The sequence below is a fragment of the Rhamphochromis longiceps genome, linkage group LG11, assembly GCF_057381845.1.
Source record: "Rhamphochromis longiceps isolate RC_006_pf linkage group LG11, R_longiceps_female_GT1.1, whole genome shotgun sequence".
Lineage (NCBI taxonomy): Eukaryota > Metazoa > Chordata > Actinopteri > Cichliformes > Cichlidae > Rhamphochromis > Rhamphochromis longiceps.
In genome coordinates, this window is record NC_140567.1 from 21,657,215 (window position 1) to 21,676,749 (window position 19,535).

A 19,535-nucleotide genomic window follows, 5' to 3' on the forward strand; every position below is an offset into this window, starting at 1 on the left:
AAAGTGTTCTGTATATTTTAGACAATAATTTGGGGGATTTAAGAGTAAGAAAATGTACTGGTGGTGTTTGAAATTCAACTTGACTGAGGTTAAATTTCTTTTTTACTATAGATTTAATTTGTTGATATTCTAAAAAATCTTTTCTTGTTGATCCCATATTGTATAACTAGTCTGTCAAATGGAATAAAGTCTGTTCCTTCTAATATATGTTCTAAGTATTTAATTCCTTTACAACTCCTTTCTGGAAAATTAATCATATTATTGTTTTGTAATATGTCAGGGTTATTCCAGATAGGTGTACGTTTACATGGGATTAATGAAGACTCCGTTATTTTTAGAAACTCCCACCATGCTGTCAGAGAAGAGCTGATGTTGATGCTTTTAAAGCATTCATGTCTTTTGATGTTTGAGCTGATAAATGCTAGGTCTGAAATCTCTAGATCCTTGCATAGTGCCTGTTCAACATCTAGCCAGGGCTCATCTAAGAAGGTATGTTTTAACCATTCTGAGATGAACTGAAGCCTGTTGGCTAAGAAATATTGTTGAAAATCAGGCAGATCTAATCCTCCTTTATCCTTGGTTCTTTGTAGCGTTTTTAAGCTGATATGCAGGGGTTTATCTTTCCAAAGGAATTTAGAAATATACGAATCCAGAGATCTGAACCAATCTTGTGATGGTTTGTTCGGGATCATTAAAAGTAAGTAATTTATTTTTGGCAAGATCATCATTTTTATAGCGACCCTTCCCATGAGTGATATGGGTAGAGATTTCCATCTAGTCAGATCGCCTTCTTCTTTCTTTAGAAGTGGGATGTGTGGGAATTTAGTTAAGTCTGAAAGCTTAGGAGAGACATTAATACCTAAATATTTAATATTTCCAGATTGTAGTGGGGCAGAAGAAGAATTATGGAAGGAGCAGTTAATTGGAAGAACTGTAGATTTTGACCAGTTAATTGAATAATCTGAAACTCTTGAAAACCAGTTTATTAGAGTAATTACCACAGAAAGGTTGGTTTGTGAGTTTTGGAGAAAAAGCAACACATCATCCGCATAGAGACTTTTTATGTTTTACGTTCTTACATTTTATGTCCTTAATTGTTGTAGCCTGTCTAAATGCTGCTGCTAGAGGTTCGATAAAAATTGCAAAAAGTGAAGGGGAGAGTGGGCATCGCTGCCTGGTGCCCCACAGGAGACAGAAGCTGGAGGATGTCTGGTCATTTGTTCTGACACAAGCTGTTGGGGAATTATATAATATTCTTAGCCAGTTTATGAAAGAGTTTCCAAAACCAAATTTGTGTAAAGTTGCAAATAAAAATTTCCAGTTAACTCTGTCAAATGCTTTTTCTGCATCTAGAGATAATATTGTGGTTTCAATGTTTTTACTGTATGAGTAGTCTATTAAATTAAGTAATCTATGTGCGTTTGTTGATGAGTGCCTACCTTTTATGAAACCAGTTTGGTCAGGATGAATTACAAAGGGGGTTATCTTCTCTAATCTTTTTGGGAGGGCTTTGCAGATTATTTTGAGGTCTGCATTTATAAGGGATATTGGATGATAGCTTGCCTGGTTTTAGCAGGAGACTAATGTTGGCAGAATTCATATTTGGTGGTAGTCTGCCATTTTCCTTGATTTCCTGCAACATTCTGTGGAATACTGGTGCAAAAATTGTCCAGAATTCTTTGTAGAATTCTGCAGGGTAGCCGTCTGGACCTGGAGCCTTATTACTGGGCATACTTATCAGGGCTTCCTGGAGTTCACCTGGCGTCAGTGGCGAATCCAGTGCCATTGCTTGACTGTCTAGTAATTTTGGAAGAGTTACGTTGTCAAGAATCTGATCAATTTCATTTTTAGACGGGTTTATTTGTGGTGAATATAGAGTTTCATAGAAATCCCTAAAAATGTTGTTTATTCTTCCAGGGTCATATATTGTGTTTCCAGATAAATCTTTAACAGCACATATAGTTGTTTTTTCTTTATTTATTTTTAACTGGTTAGCTAGAAATCGACCTGATTTGTTACTGTGTTCAAAATTCTGCAAGCGAAGTCTTTGTACTAGGAATTGTGGGTTTTTTTATTAATAATTTCATTTAATTCTAGTTTTGTTTTGCATATTTTGTTCATTATCTCTTTATCTTGGTCGCACGCGTAGGATTTGATGGTTTTTTCTAGTTCCTGAATATTTTTGTTTTCTTCTTTCTTTTTGTGTGATGAGAAAGAAATTATTTTAACTCTCATCACAGCTTTCCCTGCTTCCCATAGAACAAAAGCTGATGTTCCGGGAGTGTCATTAAAGTCTAAATATGAAATCCACTCTTTTTAAAAATGTTTAATAAAGGCTTCATCTTTGAGCAGCGATGTATTGAATCTCTAGTTTTTACTTGGTGTAGCATTCTTCTTATGTATTAGTGTTAAAGATACAGGAGCATGATCGGTGACAGCTATAGAGTGAATCTCATTGTCTGAAATATCGCTCAGCAGTGAGCTACTGACTAGAAAATAATCCAGAAGGGAGTAGGAGTGAGGGACATGTGAGAAGAAAGAATATTCCTTACTGTTGGGGTGAAGGGAGCGCCATGCATCGCAAAGACCAAAGTCACTCATATACTGTTTGATTATATTTGTGGACTGCCAATTGCGCTGAGTTCCTGTTGTGTTGAGCCTGTCCATTTCTTCATTTAGTCCAAGGTTGAGGTCGTCTCCAAGAATAAGTGTGCAATCAAGGTGTTCAGAGAGTGCACTAACAAATCCGTGGAAGAATGAGTGTGTAAGCCGTGAGACCAGTTTTCCCGTGATTCACTCGCGTACGTCAGTTTGAAGAGGAAAAAGAACTCCACGGGACTCCGATGTGAAAAGATGTAACAAAAAATTTATTCCACGGTTTTGCATCTTACAGGAGTGGTCAGGTTAACTTGTCCTCAACAAAATAACATACTACGGTAGGAAAACCGTGTGGCTCTGTTCTACCCTGCTGCCCCGTATATCTTATGCCGTGTTAACTCTTTTTCTCTCTCTCCCCCCTCCCGCACCGCATGCACTAATTTGCATACATCCGTGATGCCCGGATTTTACCATAAACACGAGTCTTTAAGGCACATGTATACATGGTACTACATAACCTAGTTCCACCATAAACATGCATCTATTTCCTAAAATTATTAATTACACAAACAAGCTTAACAACAGCGAAATATAAATACTAAACATATGAACTATCTTAACTTGGCTCCCACATACCGGCCCCTAATTGTGACTCTATTACACAATTACCAAATTACACTTGTGGAGCCAAGGTACACAAACTTCAGTCTCTGCAGTTGATTACTTCAGTCCGATTCCTGCAGAAGGCAAATCTTCGTAATGGGCCTGTCCAGTACACTCGTCTTGGTTTTGATCCTAACCTGCCGCACCATTCCTGCCTTGTCTGAGATAGCATGGATTACTTTCCCTGTAATCCAAGAGTTGCGTGGGGCTGTATCGTCAACAATAAGCACAATGTCTCCAACCAAAAAGTTGCGAGATGGACGGGTCCACCTTTGCCTCTCTTGAAGTTGTGGTAAATATTCCCTTGCCCATCGTTTCCAGAATATTTCCGACATGTATTGCACTTGCCTCCATCTTCTTCTTGCGTAGAGATCTTGCCTGTCGAACAGTCCGGGAGGAAGAGATGGTTTGTTCCTGAGCAGCAACAGGTGATTGGGAGTGAGTACTTCCAGATCATTTGGATCACTGGACGCTTTGGTTATTGGCCGACTGTTAATAATGGCCTCCGCCTCACACAGAAGTGTATGCAGGCTCTCTTCATCCAGTGTCTGGAGCCTCAAGGTAACATTTAGGATTTTCTTTTTTTTTTTTTTTTTTTTTTTTTTTCTTAAATGACATCAGAAACAGCAGTATGCGACATTACGTGATGGCAGAGCTTCAGTTCATCCTTTGTCATTTTTTTTTTTTTTTTTTTTAATAAATAGGACAGGGGGAATGAATGAGAGAGAGAGGGGGAGAGAAAGAAAGAAAACCAAAGGGGAGAAGAGACGGTGAGAAGGGGGGGGAAGAGAGAGAAAAAAAAAAAAAACTCCTGGGTCACCTGTATGGAGAAAAAAAACAAAAAAAAACAAACAAACAAAAACAAACAGAGGAGACAGCAAACAACAAAGAGCAACATAATAATAGAGAAAACAAAGCACCATCACAATAAACTAGCTAGTCATAGATATCAGTATTTACTAAGTAATAAACGATATTGTGCAGCACGCAAGATAGACAGCGCACAGTGTGCTTTGAGGCAGCAGCCAAGAAAGCTTTAGTCCGCGTCTGTGAATACCCATGTGTGCATACCTGTGTGGATCAGCATGCTTGCATTCCAAAGGTTTCTCCATGTAATGATCTGCTAGGGAGTGTGGGGGGGGCCACAGCCCCGTCCTCCAGGGTGTGAAGCGGGTATGGAGGAGATCAAAACTCCAGACATCCAGAGGCCCCCAGAACACAAGAGACCATGGAAGACCAACAGAGGGGCAGCCGCGCCACTGTCCCAGTAAGAGCTGAGGAGAGTCCCAGATGAGGGCTCGCCCAGCAGCCGCGGAGCAGAAGTCAGGGGGAGTTGCAGTGACGCGCCCGTGAGCTCCGCCGGCCCCCAGCTGCGCCTGAGTGACCGAGCCCTAGGCCGAGAGGCCGGGGGCACCCCACCTCCAAAGGGGCCCGAGCGAGCCCCAGGCCCCAGGCCCCGACAAGCGGCCGCCAAGGAGTGAGCCGGTGTGCACCCGGACGCCCACCCCCAGACACAAAGAACCACCAACACACCGACACCTGAGGGAGTCCGCCACCGGCAGGGGAAGTGGTGGTGGGTGGAGATAGGCCTCCAAACCTTGGAGGGCCTGAGGTGTCCCCAGAGAGGTGGCGTCTGATACCCAACCTGACATATAGACACAGACATACAGGCACACACAGACACAAACATCCATTCCCACCCTCATGCTCTCATATGCACTCACTCCACACTCAACCAACGTGGAGACAGACATAAAGAGACGCTGTACACACAATCACACTCCCCAAGCGTACTCTACAAACCGGGTCTAGGTACCCTTGCCCCTGGAGGGGGGAATTGCACCCAGACCCAGGTGGTGTTACCCTTTTCCCTGCGGTGGGGAGAGGCAGACCACCCCGACTCCGCAGCAGCAGGGAGGCCCCACACCCCAGACCGCAGTCGGACGGCCAACTCCTCCTACTAGCCCTCCCGCTCCAGCAGGCCGCAGAGAATGGGGGTGGGAGAAGACTCCAAACCTCCCTCCACCCGCTCATTGTAGTGTTGATGCATATGTGTTCTAAGGTGCAATTAAAACCCAGGAGGGCATGGAGCTACCTGCCAAGGAGCAGCAGGTAAGCGCATAGTCCCTCCTGCTAACCCTCAATGACTAAGTGTATTTAAAATTGAGAGGTGGGCAACGACGTCAGGGGTGAGGTATACACCCTGATGGTGATTTGGACTCCGTGATTGTGCCCACCCCCAAGATCCTATATGTATGTGTAATGAGAGTGTGAATAATGTGAATGTCTAAGTTGTGGGATAAAATTGAGGCAGAGGCAGCCAGAAGGGGACGGGGGGGGGGGGGGGGGGTAGCCTCCTCTGCACCCTGGTGACATACCCCCACTCCAAGGCCCTGCATGTGTGGGTGGTTGTGGAGGAGCGGGAAGAGGGAGGCAGCTGGAGATGGGGAGGGAAGGAAGGGAGGGGCAGGTAACCCCTCCCTGGGGCCAGCTCCCCCGCTGACCCCAGTAGGCACTCCCACCCTCCGCGACCCGCCAGGGAAGGGGGGCCCAGGCCCATCAGACCGGGGCCCAGTGCAGTAGCGCCCCCCGGCTCCACAGAGCCCTGGACAGTCCACCCAACCCCACCACAGAGAAAACTGCACCCACCCCACCAACCACACATCTTCCAGACTACATAAGACGGTAAACGCCCAGGCTGAGATCTTCCTCCACCTCTCCTGTATCTCCCCCTCCTGCAGAGAGTTCCTGAGAGAAGAAAGCTCCTGCAAGATGTGACCATCCCCCCCACCAGTTGAAGAGCCCCCCAGGCGGCTCGATGCACCGGCGGCACCCTGCTCCAGGGCCGGGCCCCCATGCACCCACCCGCCCACAACCCCGGCAACACACCAACCAGGACCCGAGCCCCCGAGGCCCGGCCCGGGCCCCAGCCCAGAGACGGAGCGCCCCCAAAACCTCACGCCCATCCCGGACCCACCCAGGGGCAGCCAGGTTGCCAGGTCAGTAACCCACGTCCGTCAGCACAGACCCTCCCCTAGCCCCGCTGCACGCAGCCGCGAGGAAACAGTCACCTGAGAGCCAACAGAGCCCTCAACCGGACGTGACCGCTACCCCGGGTTGAGCCCCCCAAGGAAGATGCCTCCGGGGAACCCCCCGACGCCCTAAGCCTGTCCCTACCCCCTCACCAATCACAACAGTGAAGGCGGGACCAAACTATGACCCCCCACCCCCACTAGGTGATGGAGCTGATAAAAGGGGCCCAGAGCAATTGATCTAATGTGGTGGCAGAGGCTGTGTCAAGACTAATGTAATCTAATAGATAATTTCTATATTGGTTAGAATTAAGATTATTTTTATTTTTCCAGTTCATGAGGACTGTTTTCTTGGCTATGCATAGGGCAGTGAAGATCATATGGGCTATATTCTTTTCTGAAGTGACATTATCTAAGCTGCCCAACAAACACACTAAGGGGGAGGTTGGAATGTTACATTTCAGACATTTTGATAAGTCTTCACATATCTCGCGCCAAAACTTTTGCACTGGTGGACAGAACCAAAGAGCGTGGATGTAATTGTCTGGTGTATTGCCTTGACAGTGTGAGCAGTTGTTGGAAGATGTAAAGCCCATCTTGAACATCCGATGACCTGTATAGTGCACTCTATGAAGTATTTTGTATTGTATTAATTGCAGACTGGGATTTTTAATTAATTTAAAAGTTTTTAAGCAAATCTGAGACCAGAAGTTTTGGTCTAGGTTGACTGATAAATCTGCTTCCCACTTTGCAGTAGGAAGGGATATTGATTCATCTAATTTAGAAAGTGTTCTGTATATTTTGGATAATAATTTGGGGGATTTAAGAGTAAGAAAATGTGCCGCACTTAGTGGTGTTTGTAATTCAACTTGACTGAGGTTAAATTTCTTTTTTACTATGGATTTAATTTGTTGATATTCTAAAAACCTTGTCTTGTTGATCCCATATTGTTCAACTAGTCTGTCAAATGGAATAAATTCTGTTCCCTCTAATATATGTTCTAAGTATTTAATTCCTTTACAACTCCATTCTGGGAAATTAATCATATTATTGTTTTGTAATATGTCAGGGTTATTCCAGATAGGTGTACGTTTGCATGGGATTAATGAAGACTCCGTTATTTTTAGAAACTCCCACCATGCTGTTAGAGAAAAGCTGATGTTGATACTTTTAAAGCATTCATGTCTTTTGATGTTTGAGCTAATAAATGGTAGGTCTGAAATCTCTAGATCCTTGCATAGTGCCTGTTCAACATCTAGCCAGGGCTCAACTAAGAAGGTATGTTTTAACCATTCTGAGATGAACTGAAGCCTGTTGGCTAAGAAGTATTGGTGAAAATAAACATTTAGGATTTTCTTCACTGACTTGATCAATCTCTCCCAGACCCCTCCATGATGGGGTCCTGAGGGAGGGTTGAACATCCACTGAATGCCTTGTTGTTTTAGGTGGTCTTCAATTTTGGACACATTCCATTCAGCAATGGCTCTTTTAAGTTCACGCTCTGCACCAATGAAGTTAGTTCCATTGTCAGAATGAAGGGTCTTTATCTGGCCTCGTCTGGCTATGAAGCGACGGAGAGCATGGATGAAGGAATCTGTGTCCAGCGAGGCTGCCATCTCCAAGTGTATTGCACGAGTGGTTAGGCAGGTGAAAATGACTCCATACCTCTTCACCGTACTTCGACCACGTTTGATCTCGAACGGACCAAAGTAGTCCACTCCGCAGTTAGTAAATGGAGGGTCATCTGGCAGAACTCTGTCTCGGGGTAGGTCGGCCATTTGCTGCTGTCCTGCAACTCCATGCTCACGCCGACAGGCAATACACCTAGCGAGTATTTTTCGTACTGCAGAGTTGGCACCGGGTACCCAAAACTTTGTTCTCAACTTGGAGATAACATGATTGCGACCACTATGAGCCAAGTTCTCATGTATTTCTCTGAGGATAAGCTTCGTGACGTGAAGATCCTTGCTCAGGATTGCTGGCCGCTTAGCCTCCTCGGGTAGTGCTGCTCTGCTGAGTCGCCCTCCGACCCTAAGGATGCCTTGTTCAAGTACTGGACTCAGTTTGAAAAGACTACTAGTCCTCTTCACCCCCTGACCTTTAGAAAGTGCGCTGATCTCCTTAGGAAATGTCTTTCTCTGACAGTAGCGAATGATTGCTTCTTCAGCCTTCGCAAGGTTCTCTACCGTTAGCTTGTTGGTGTCCCCTTGAAACAGGCTGTCCTTGAAACCTTCCATATCCCTCTCGACTTCAGGTTGTGTTTTAACAGCACACAACTCCTTCCTTTTGCGACACAATTGCAGCAGAATGCTCTTGACTTTAAGCATCCATGCCACTGCCCTTTTAAGTTTAAACCAGAATGAGAAGTAGTGCAGGAACTCCAGCACTACATCTTCACATTCCTTGATTGTACTAGCACACACCAGGTTACCCTTTACCTCTGGGTCATCTGTAGTCAGGCCTTCAACTGGGTGCACCTCTTCTGGCCACTCTTCCATGGGTTTGGTGAGAAAGTCCGGCCCCTGTAACCATGTGTGGGACTGCATGAATCTCTCTGCTTGGAGCCCCCTTGATGCAAAGTCGGCAGGATTCAGTGAGGTGTTGATATACCTCCATTGTTCTGGACTGGAGCATTTCAAGATGGCATCCACACGGTTAGCAACAAAGGTACGGAATCTACTTGTTTGATTGCTGATATACTTGAGTACCGTGGTACTATCTGACCAAAATACAGATGGTTGGAGCGGAAGCTGCAATTCAGATGTCAGAACCCTGTCTATGCGTGCTGCCATGGTTGCTGCGGTAAGTTCCATGCGGGGAACTGTAATGGGCTTAAGTGGGGCCACTCTTGCCTTTCCCAACATGAATGCGCAGTGGACTTCGTTACGGCTGTTCCTCTGTAGCAAGTAGCTTACTGTACCGTAGCCCTCTTCACTGGCATCAGCAAAGTGTTGCAGCTGATTGTATACTGACTCTCCAAAGCCCACAGGTTTAAAACATCTTGGAACGCTTATGTTCCCTAGCTGGCGGAGCTGGGTCTTCCACTTGAGCCACTTGTGAGCTAGGTCTGCAGGTATGATGACATCCCAGCCAATCTTTCTCCTGCAAAGCTCTTGCAGAATCTTCTTTGCTTGAAGCGTGACTGGTGACAAGATACCCAGTGGGTCGTAGACAGAACTCACAGTGGACAGAAGGTTCCTCCGAGTGGGTGCCTTGTCCGGCATTACAATCTTGAACCTGAAGCTGTCAGATTGAATACACCATTGGACTCCCAGCGCTCTCTCAATGGGAAGTGTGTCCTGATCCAGATCGAGATCTTTAACCTCCGATGCCTTTTCTTCCTCTGGAATAGCAGACAGAACTGCTCTGCTATTGCTTATCCATTTTGTGAGCCTGAATCCACCCCTCTGACATACAGCTCTAAGAGTGTGGTATAACTGTATGGCTTCCTCTTCTGAGTTCACAGCCTTTAAACAGTCGTCCACATAGAAGTTGTGCAGGACTGCGTCAACCGCTTGGCTGTTGGCTGGATCTCGGTTGTCTTCAGCACATTTACGCAGAGCAAAGCTGGCGCAGCTTGGTGACAAAGTTGCACCAAAAATGTGAACCACCATCTTGTACTCCACCATATTCTGAGTAATGTCACCAGATGTCCACCACAGGAACCGAAGAAGGTCAGAATCCTCATCAGGCACCTTTACTTGGTGGAACATTGCTTCCACATCTGCCATGATGACCACTTCTTCTTGTCTGAACCGGATAATTACCCCCAGAAGGGTACTGGTAAGATTTGGTCCTTGTAACAGCTGATCATTTAAGGTGGTGCCTTTGTACGATGCTCCACAGTCAAAGACCACTCGAAGCTTGTGTTTCTTGGGATGGTAAACTCCGTGGTGCGGTAGGTACCAAACCCTTCCATCGTCACGATCAAGGTCCTGTTCTGGCACTTTCACTGCGTAACCGTTGGTTATGATGTTACTCATGAAAGCCGAGTATTCTGCGTGGAATGAAGTATTCCTCTCCAACTTCCGCTTTAGGTGTAAGGCACGTTGCTCAGCCACTTTGCGGTTGTTGGGCATCTTAATGCGCTTGTTCCGCAATGGCAGAGCGATGCTGTAGTGTCCGTCCACAATAGTAGCTGACTCTGTCGCTATCTCCAGAAACTGCAAATCCTCTCTTGACATTTCCTGTTTCTCGTTTCTTTCACGCTCAGGGAAGTCACTTTTAAACTGCTGGTCCCAGAGTTCATCCAGTTTGCTAACTGATATTCGGTTTGCTGCAACCTGAATCAGTCCGCATGGTGCCTTTTGTGAACTGCTTCCTTGGAGGGGTTCGCTGATGGTCCAACCGAGCCTTGTCTTCACAGCATATGGACCGCCATTCTCGCTGGCTATAACTTGCCAAGGTTCAACAGCTTTAGGTGCATTAGCCCCGATTAGCAGTCCAATCTTTGCTTCAATCCTAGGTATAGACACCTGCTGAAGGTAGGTCCACCTGTTCACGTAGTCTTGAGAAGGAGCATTGTCGGCAGAAGCAGGAATGTCACTGTGACTGTACATTTCTGGCAACTCAAAGAAGTCATTGCTGTCTAAGCTGCTTATTTCCAACCCAGACACAATGTGGCTACTGACGACCTTTTCCTCTCCCATTGTTTTCAGCAAAATCTTTGTCTTTCTGCCAGACAAGTTAAGCTCATGCATTAACTCTTCAGTACAAAAGCAGGCAGTACTGCCAGGGTCCAGAAAAGCATAAGTGTGTGTCACCTTTTGTCCTCTTTTAGGTTTCACTTGTACTGGAACTATTGCCAAAATGTGCTCTGTTTTCTCTGCAGCGTGAGCAGGTGCTTCCATTTCAACAAATCCATTCACGATTGACTCTGTTTGGTCTTCTCTTTCTAATGATTCCACTTCAGAAGCTACCCTTTTGCTTGTAGCACTGGGCTTAGTCTTCATGTGTAACACTGTGGGGTGCGGTTGTGCACAAACCTGACAACTTGCCTTTTCTTGGCACGAACCACTCATGTGTCCCTGTTTAAGACAGCTGAAGCATAGTCCTTTAGTTCGCATGAAGTCAATCTTTTCCTTATGAAGTGACTTCTTCATCCTCTTGCACTGTTCCATGGTGTGCTCTTCACCACGACAGAAAAGACAGGGTTTGGAAAATGCACACACCTGCTTCCCGCTGACCTTGTTCCTTTCTTTAGAGGGTACGTCCTGTGTAGTGGTGATAGTTGCAGCTGCAGTGAATCCTTTTCTGTTTCCACTTCTCCTTTGCAACCTCTCATCCACTTGCCCTCTAACTTGGACCTTTAATGTGCTGTCCTTTATATCACCGAACAATGGATGCAAAACTTCTTTGGCCTGCTTATTGACAAACTCCACCAGATCTGCAAATGTGACTCTGCGTTTTGCCTTGTCTAAGACCCCACAAGCATATGTTCTCCACCTTTCTCTCAGCTTGTACGGAAGCTTGGAAACGATAGCACGCATGTTGGCCGTGTTATCCAACTCCTCCATGTACTCCACATCCATCATTGCATTACGACATCCAGTAAGATAGAGGCCGAAAGCATGCAGAGCCTCTCCATCATCTGACTTGATGGTTGGCCAGTTAAGAGCCTTGTGAATGTATGCCACTGATATCTTGTAGGCATTTCCAAAGTGCTCTTCCAACAGTCTCTTAGCCGTTTGATATCCATGTGTAGGTTCCATATGAAGACAACTCCGTATCAATTCTCGTGGTTGCCCACTTGTGTATTGTTCCATGTAGTACAATCGATCCTTGTCGCTCTCTGTTCTGTCCTCCACACCATGTTCAAAAGCTCGCATGAACAGCCGATACTCTAATGGGTCCCCTTTAAACACAGAAATGTTCTGCGGGGGCAACGTAGCTAACTTCTGTTGCTTAGTTAGCGCTTCGACCACATCCTGTAGAGCACTTGGTGTCTGCGATGGCTGGTAGGTAACAGTGTGTGTTTGCTGTGCATTTTGGAGAATGTTCTTCTTCTGCGCTTGTCTTTCTCGCGTGGGGGATGGGCTATTTGACTGCTGTGAAGTAAATAAATCTCCAACCTTATGCGATGCCACGTAGGAGTTCATTCCATCCCGAGTGGATACGCGACTGGATGCCTTGGATGCACGACTTTCGTATTCTGATAAGATCTTGATCTTTGCCTCATTCGCTGCAAGAGCTGTTTGTATTTCTAGCTCCTCCTTTTCAGCTTGGAGCTTAGCCTCCCTTTCCTCCAGCAAGCGTTTCTGTCTTAAAGACGATGCCTTAATCAATAAGGTAGCTCGCTCCACCTCTGCCTTCATGCGTGTGGACGACACCGATGACGAAGCGCAGGAGCCGCGTTCTGAAAATGCCTTATCACTGCGTTTTGAGACAGATGCATTAGATACGCTGTCAGATGGATCCACCTCTTCATTGCATTTTTCAGCCTCCACAGCGCGCATGGCCATCTTGTCAATCCAAGCCGAAGCTGTCTCAGCAAAAGCCTTAAAGGAATCAGCCTTAGGTTCAAACCAATTTTCCTGGTCTTTAGTTAAATCCTCCTCCGGCATTTGCTGGAGCACCTCTTTAACATTTGTGTTCAAACCACAAAACTCTCCAAACCGCTCATTAAAATCCTTCATTAACTGTGTTACTTCTGCTAGGCTGGTATCACATTCATTTTCCATCAGCTGGCGCACTTGCTTCACTGTGCCTGTTAATTTGGCTAGCTTGGCCTTCCGTAAATTGATAACACGTTGCAGCCTTTCCTCCATAGCTTTAGGTGTGATTTTCACCGCCCTAGTTTCCATTTCTGCTACTGTGTCTTCTTCTTCGTTGTTCATGCTATTAATTTCCCGAATAGCAACAACAAAATTCTTATTTTATCATCCAAAAATCATGCAGGTTGGCTACCACACAGCTCAGCATCCACCATGACTCAGCACTTTTTTCCTCGTGAATTAGCTCCACTTACTCACGTTTGTTGTCGCTGCAGCAGCTCGGGTTTTTTCCTTCTTTAGTCGCGTCAATTACTCCACAACGAGCGGGTTTTCCTACAAAATGTGTAAGCCGTGAGACCAGTTTTCCCGTGATTCACTCGCGTACGTCAGTTTGAAGAGGAAAAAGAACTCCACGGGACTCCGATGTGAAAAGATGTAACAAAAAATTTATTCCACGGTTTTGCATCTTACAGGAGTGGTCAGGTTAACTTGTCCTCAACAAAATAACATACTACGGTAGGAAAACCGTGTGGCTCTGTTCTACCCTGCTGCCCCGTATATCTTATGCCGTGTTAACTCTTTTTCTCTCTCTCCCCCCTCCCGCACCGCATGCACTAATTTGCATACATCCGTGATGCCCGGATTTTACCATAAACACGAGTCTTTAAGGCACATGTAGACATGGTACTACATAACCTAGTTCCACCATAAACATGCATCTATTTCCTAAAATTATTAATTACACAAACAAGCTTAACAACAGCGAAATATAAATACTAAACATATGAACTATCTTAACTTGGCTCCCACAATGAGGGTTCATCAACATTTGGACCATATATCCTTACAATACATAGCTTTTTGTTAAATACTGATAATTTAATAATAAGGAATCTACCCTCTGGATCTATAACTGTATCGAGTACTGTAAAATTAACATTTTTATGTATTAAAATTGCTACTCCCCTTTGTCTAGAATTATAACAGGCTGCAAACACATTAGGAAACTCGGGTGTTTTAAGTTCGTTTAAACCTGTGACAGGCCTGTGAGTCTCTTGTAATAAAACAACATCTGCCTGTAGTTTTTTAAGCTGGTTAAATATCTTTAACCTCTTTCCTCTGGTGCCAGCTCCATTTACATTCCATGTGACAAACTTTAGTGTGCCCATAATTGTGTGTGTATGTCTAATGATGTACGCTGGGTGTTTCGTTTAGACGGGTGAAGAGAATGTGGAAACATCACTTGTTTGTAAATAGAAAGAGAAAAAAATGTGTGGTGAGAGGCTCCATAAGTCTGACTATGTGTGTGTATATTCACTAATATGAACAAGCGTGGCTTGCGTGTGTCCTATAAGTCTGTGTGTTCTGTGAGGGTGTTGTAAACGTGCTGCCATTGAGCGCATGTGTTTGCGTGATCGTGGTGTGTGAATATGCAGAAATAGAGGGTGTTGTTTGTAGGTAAGTGGAGAATTAGGTGATCACAGCAGTGAAAGAAAAGAGAAGAAAAAAAACACGAGAACGGTGAGCGACAACAACAAAAAAGAAAAGAAATGGAAACATTCCAATTAAAGCAGTGACGGAGGGTGACGGTGTTATATCTGCTATGACATCATACTGATATTACAAGGTTAAACCCATTTTAAAGGAGAAAGTGTGAATGAATAAGAAAAGAGTGTAGCGGGTTCTTATCTGGAGTGCAGTCAATATAACCATGGAGTGGTGCCGGGGTCGCGGTAGAGCTGTCCGTCCACGTAGATGACAGCGCGGGAGCCTCTCTGGATGAAGCTACGTTGAACTGGGAACAGGACCTTGCGTCGTTCCAGGATCTCTTTGGGGAACTGGTCGTTCACGCTGAAGTCCATTCCTTTCAGCTCCCTGCGGCGACTCTTCACCTGTTCCTTCTGTTTGAATTGGCCGAATTTGGCCACAATAGGCCGTGGTCTCCCAGTCGGCGACCTCGCGGCCCCCAAGCGATGCACTCTTTCGAAGGCGATGTTCTTTACGGTGTCCTCCGCCAGCTTCAGGTGGGTTTTAATGAAGCTTTTCACTGTTGCTTCTGCGTCCTCTCCGGCAGATTCTGGAATACCAGAAAACACAAGGTTGTCTCGCATGCTACGGGCTTGTAGATGATAACGGATTCTTTTATTTTTTTATTTTCTATGCTTAACTGGGTCACGTTATCGGTGAGAGATTTGACCGACTCCCGTAGCGTGGAATTTTCAGCGGCAAGCGTTTCCACCTGCTGCTGGCTGAATTCCAGGGATTCTCTCAGAGATTTAAATTCCCGGTGTAAAATCTCCACCAGGGACAGCCTCGCGTCGAAACTGGACAATCGCTTGTCGATTGACTCCAGGATGTCTGCAATGTCTTTGCCGGCAGGCGATGTTGTACCGGGGGAGTCTGCCAGGCGACATCTCTTCGATGACGGTGTCTCAATTTTGGCCGGGGAAGATGCACTCTGAGCCTTCTTCATTACTAAATCTTGGAAGCACCGGTCGATGTAATCTTGGAGAGCGTCTAAACTCTCCTCGTTGTCCTCCAGGGTGTTAGAGATGATAGGACAGATGCTGTTAGTTATATGACAATTGATTAGTTTATTTGGCAATACTGAAGCTTAAAGAAACTTTGTTAAATTCTAGCTACCATTCGCTTTTTTTCCACCAAATCTCCGGCGTCTGACATCACCTACAACATGGGTCTCTTACCTTTTCCCGTCACTTCCGTCACTTACCTCCCATCTCCTGTCTGTGTACCCTTCTCCCTTTTTGTATTTATCATGCGGCGTTAGTGCTCTCAGCTTTCACCTTCACTTGACATCCATTTTTTTTAATGACCGCTGTCGTTAGTGTGGCAGAAGACAGAGTAGGAGGTTCCACCCCACACAGGGTCCATTGAGGCTGTAGATGAATCACACTTGGTTAAAGAGTGACTACGTTGATGGTGTTAATAAAACCAAGTTAATGTGTTGAGCATGTAAGAGGGCGGGTTGAGGAATCTGAAAGATTACACTGTAAACCTGCTGTCTTACAGTAATGTTGTTTGCAGCTATAATGGGTGGTGTGTGTGGTAACCATAATGTTAATGGTTGTCTGGTAACAGTTTAGTGTTGAGTGAGGTGCTCGTTGAGGAGTGGTGGCTTATTTTCTGTGGACTGCTACCATCCTTTTGTCTAATATTCCCCTTCATACTGTCACATCTTTTAGGGCATTTTGCAAGGTCATGAGGATTAGAAAGAAAGCAGAGAAAGCAGTTAAGAAGTTATGTCCTCTGTTTGGACTTCACGCCTCCGTTTGGCCTTCTTAGTGGCTAATTCAAAGCTTTTAAAGGTCAGTGCAGCACAAAGGTAAGCATCCCCTTAATGTCTCAGATTATATTAAGACAGGTGTGGAGAGGCTGGGCATTTTGACATGTTTAAGTAGGAATAGCTGTAAATAATGACAATAATCAAAACTGGCTGACATTTATGTAGGTGCTTCAGTTTCAGGGTACTGGTAATGTGCATACTGGCTCACTGCCACACTTAGATAGGACAGATAAAGTATTTACCGAAAGTATTCACTCACGTATACAAATTATTAAATTCAGGTGTTGCAATCTCTCCCACGGTCACAGGTGTATAAAATCAAGCACCTAGGCATGCAGACTGCTTCTACAAATATTTGTGAAATAATGGGTTGCTCTCAAGAGCTCAGTGAATTCCAGCGTGGTACCGTGATAGGATGCCACCTGTGCAACAAGTCCAGGCATGAAATTTCCACACTACTAAACATTTCACAGTCAGCTGTTAGTGGTTTAATAACAAAGTGGAAGCAACTGGGAATGGCAGCAACTCAGGGTCAGTGGATGCTGAGGTGGAGAGACTACAAGCCAGTTACAAAACAAGGTCTGTAAATACATGAATGAGTTTGGTGTGGAAGAACTTGACTGGCCTGCACAGAGTCCTGATCCCAATCTGATAGCACACTTTGAGATGAGTTAGAGTGGAGACTGTGAGCCAGGCCTTCTAGTCCAACATCAGTCTCTGACGTCATAAATGTGCTTCTGGAATAATGGTCAAAAGTTCCCATAAACACACTTCTAAACCTCATGGAGGTTCACTGAAGAGATAAAGTTGTTATAGTTGCTAAGTTTGTATCTACATCATATCAAACCCTTTGGATCAAGAATAGGATGTTTCAAGTTCATATGCATGTGAGGGCTGATGAGTGAATACCTTTGGCATAAAGTGTACTTTGTCACTGTTATTTGTTCTTTTTCTAAGACTTTAGATAAAAATGTTCTGCTGTGTAACATGCTTGTTTAATACTGAATAATGTTTTGTAATAAACAACAATTCGAAAAGCTAGAGAAAGTCTTACAACTTGATGAGTTATCAATATGATGTGTTAAGATACATGGCAAAAGCAAAACGCATGGCTATTCTTGTGAAACTTTTGATGAATTGTTAAAATTTCCATGCTTCCTATTATATTGCATTAAAAAAGATTTCATTTAACCATGATGGGAAGTCAAGTAAAGGAATAATTGTTTATTACATACTAGAAACAGCTGTTGACTTGCGGTTTTAGCTCTGTGTTGGGTCCACATGTAACATGTGAACACACCAAATTTGGAAGGATAACTTCCCATCTCTGGAAATGCAACCGTCCAAGAAGCACACTAATGCACAGATGGTATGTAGGACATTATGTTGCCGTGTTGGCGTCTTTCACTTTGACTCTATAGACTCACCCTATGTGTGTGTGTGTGTGTAACTCAATGTCATAGCAGAAAAAACACTTACAGCACAGGTACCCCATGACAAATAGCATCCTTACTGTTCTGTTCTTTTTCTGGGCAGCTAATAGAGTGCTGATGACAAAAAATAAATATGTAAATATCATAATGTTGCAAATGTTGGGTGGAAGATTTCCACGTTGAGTCTGATTCCTGTGCTCCTGCAGAACCAGATGTGGGCTCCGCTTACAGCCTTACCCACCAGTATCACCAGTAAATCCGGTGCATGGTAGGGGTTTTTGTTCTTTTCATTCCACATACTGTAAAGTGATTCAACAGGCGCGAGCTTAACTCCAGCAACAAGAGTCCTAGTCAACAGTGTCTGTGTGTTTCTCTGTGTGTGGGGGTGGATGGATGTGTGCATGTGTATGTGTGTCAGCGTGCAAGTGGTTGGCGCTATTAAACATTCACCAGCTCACTCAGCTGCTGCTGTTGCTGCTGTTAGGTTCCCAATCTGGGTCAAGTCTCCCTCCTCTCCTCCCCGAGCTACCTCTACCCCTCCACCCCGCCTCCTTCCCTCTCTATCTCTCTCTTGCCCACTCACTCGGTCTCTTTCTCTCTCTCCCTCTCTCTTTCTGCTCAGCTCCCTAAGTGCTTTCTCTCTGTGTCTGTTTCATTTCCTCTTCTCCCTCTTTCTCCTCCCACCTTCTCTCTTTCTCTTTTGCCCATTTCTCTTGTCTCCTCTTGCTCTCTCTAAGGGAGTATTTGCTTAACTACACAGCTCAGAGGCAAGCCCATGCTCTCTTCCAGTGTCCAAGTCAAATAAAAGACTCTTATAAATTTTTGAGTGACACGATGAATAATTTGGTATTTTTTTATGTGGGGTTTTCAGCATCAGATTTTTTTGCACTTCTTTGCTAATGAGGCATTGTGTTCAGGCAGAGCACCTACATGGCATCAGCTGCTCCATTCATGCTTCACCACAAGTGGCTCCTTCATCAAGGGCTTTGCTATCACTTAACTAATAACAGAGCTTATTCTAGTGTCACAGACAGTTTCACAGCCACTCTTGCTGCTAAATGCAACAGAGATTATCATGTTTGAAGCTGATTTATGTGGCAACAAATATGATGACTTTTAAAAAAACATGTTTTTGTTTGGTTTTTCTTGTTTTTTCAAATAAACTGGACAGTGGAAAGACCAGGACAAGGTGGGCCTCGGGGTGGATTCATATCCAGTGAGCTAAGCCAACACCCAAGATGATGATGGCTTTAGTAATTGCGGCTTTTGAAACAGCAGCATTATTGCTGTGCTGTGTTTCCTCATGACAACGAGGAGAAACAGCAAGTGTCCTTGTTCTTGCAGAGTCTCTAAATGTAGCATTAAATGGAGCAATAATAATCAACCTTAACATTCTTTATGTAATTTCAGAGAATAAACAATAAATGCTGTTGTCGCGCATGTACACGTGCATACAAAAACATACATTTCGGTAAATGAGTGAAGGACATTTCAGAGCAGGCCGCTAAACAATAAATAAAACATATCGGCGTCTCCCGTCGCTGTAAGTGCAAGCACCGCTGCTGCTGACACATCAGATGTGCTGCCTGCAGTGCACCACAGAAGTTGGGAATTAGGAGTTACAAATAACATATGTCATGATGATGTCTGGACTTTTAGTTGGACTTGAGCTTAGTTTTCCCTTCTGTCTTCATGACTGTCACCAGCTCGACACATTGTGCTTGGTAGTGAAACCATTTGATTGACACTGCTGTAGAAATAATACGGGCTTGCCTTTTCAGCTCACTTATTT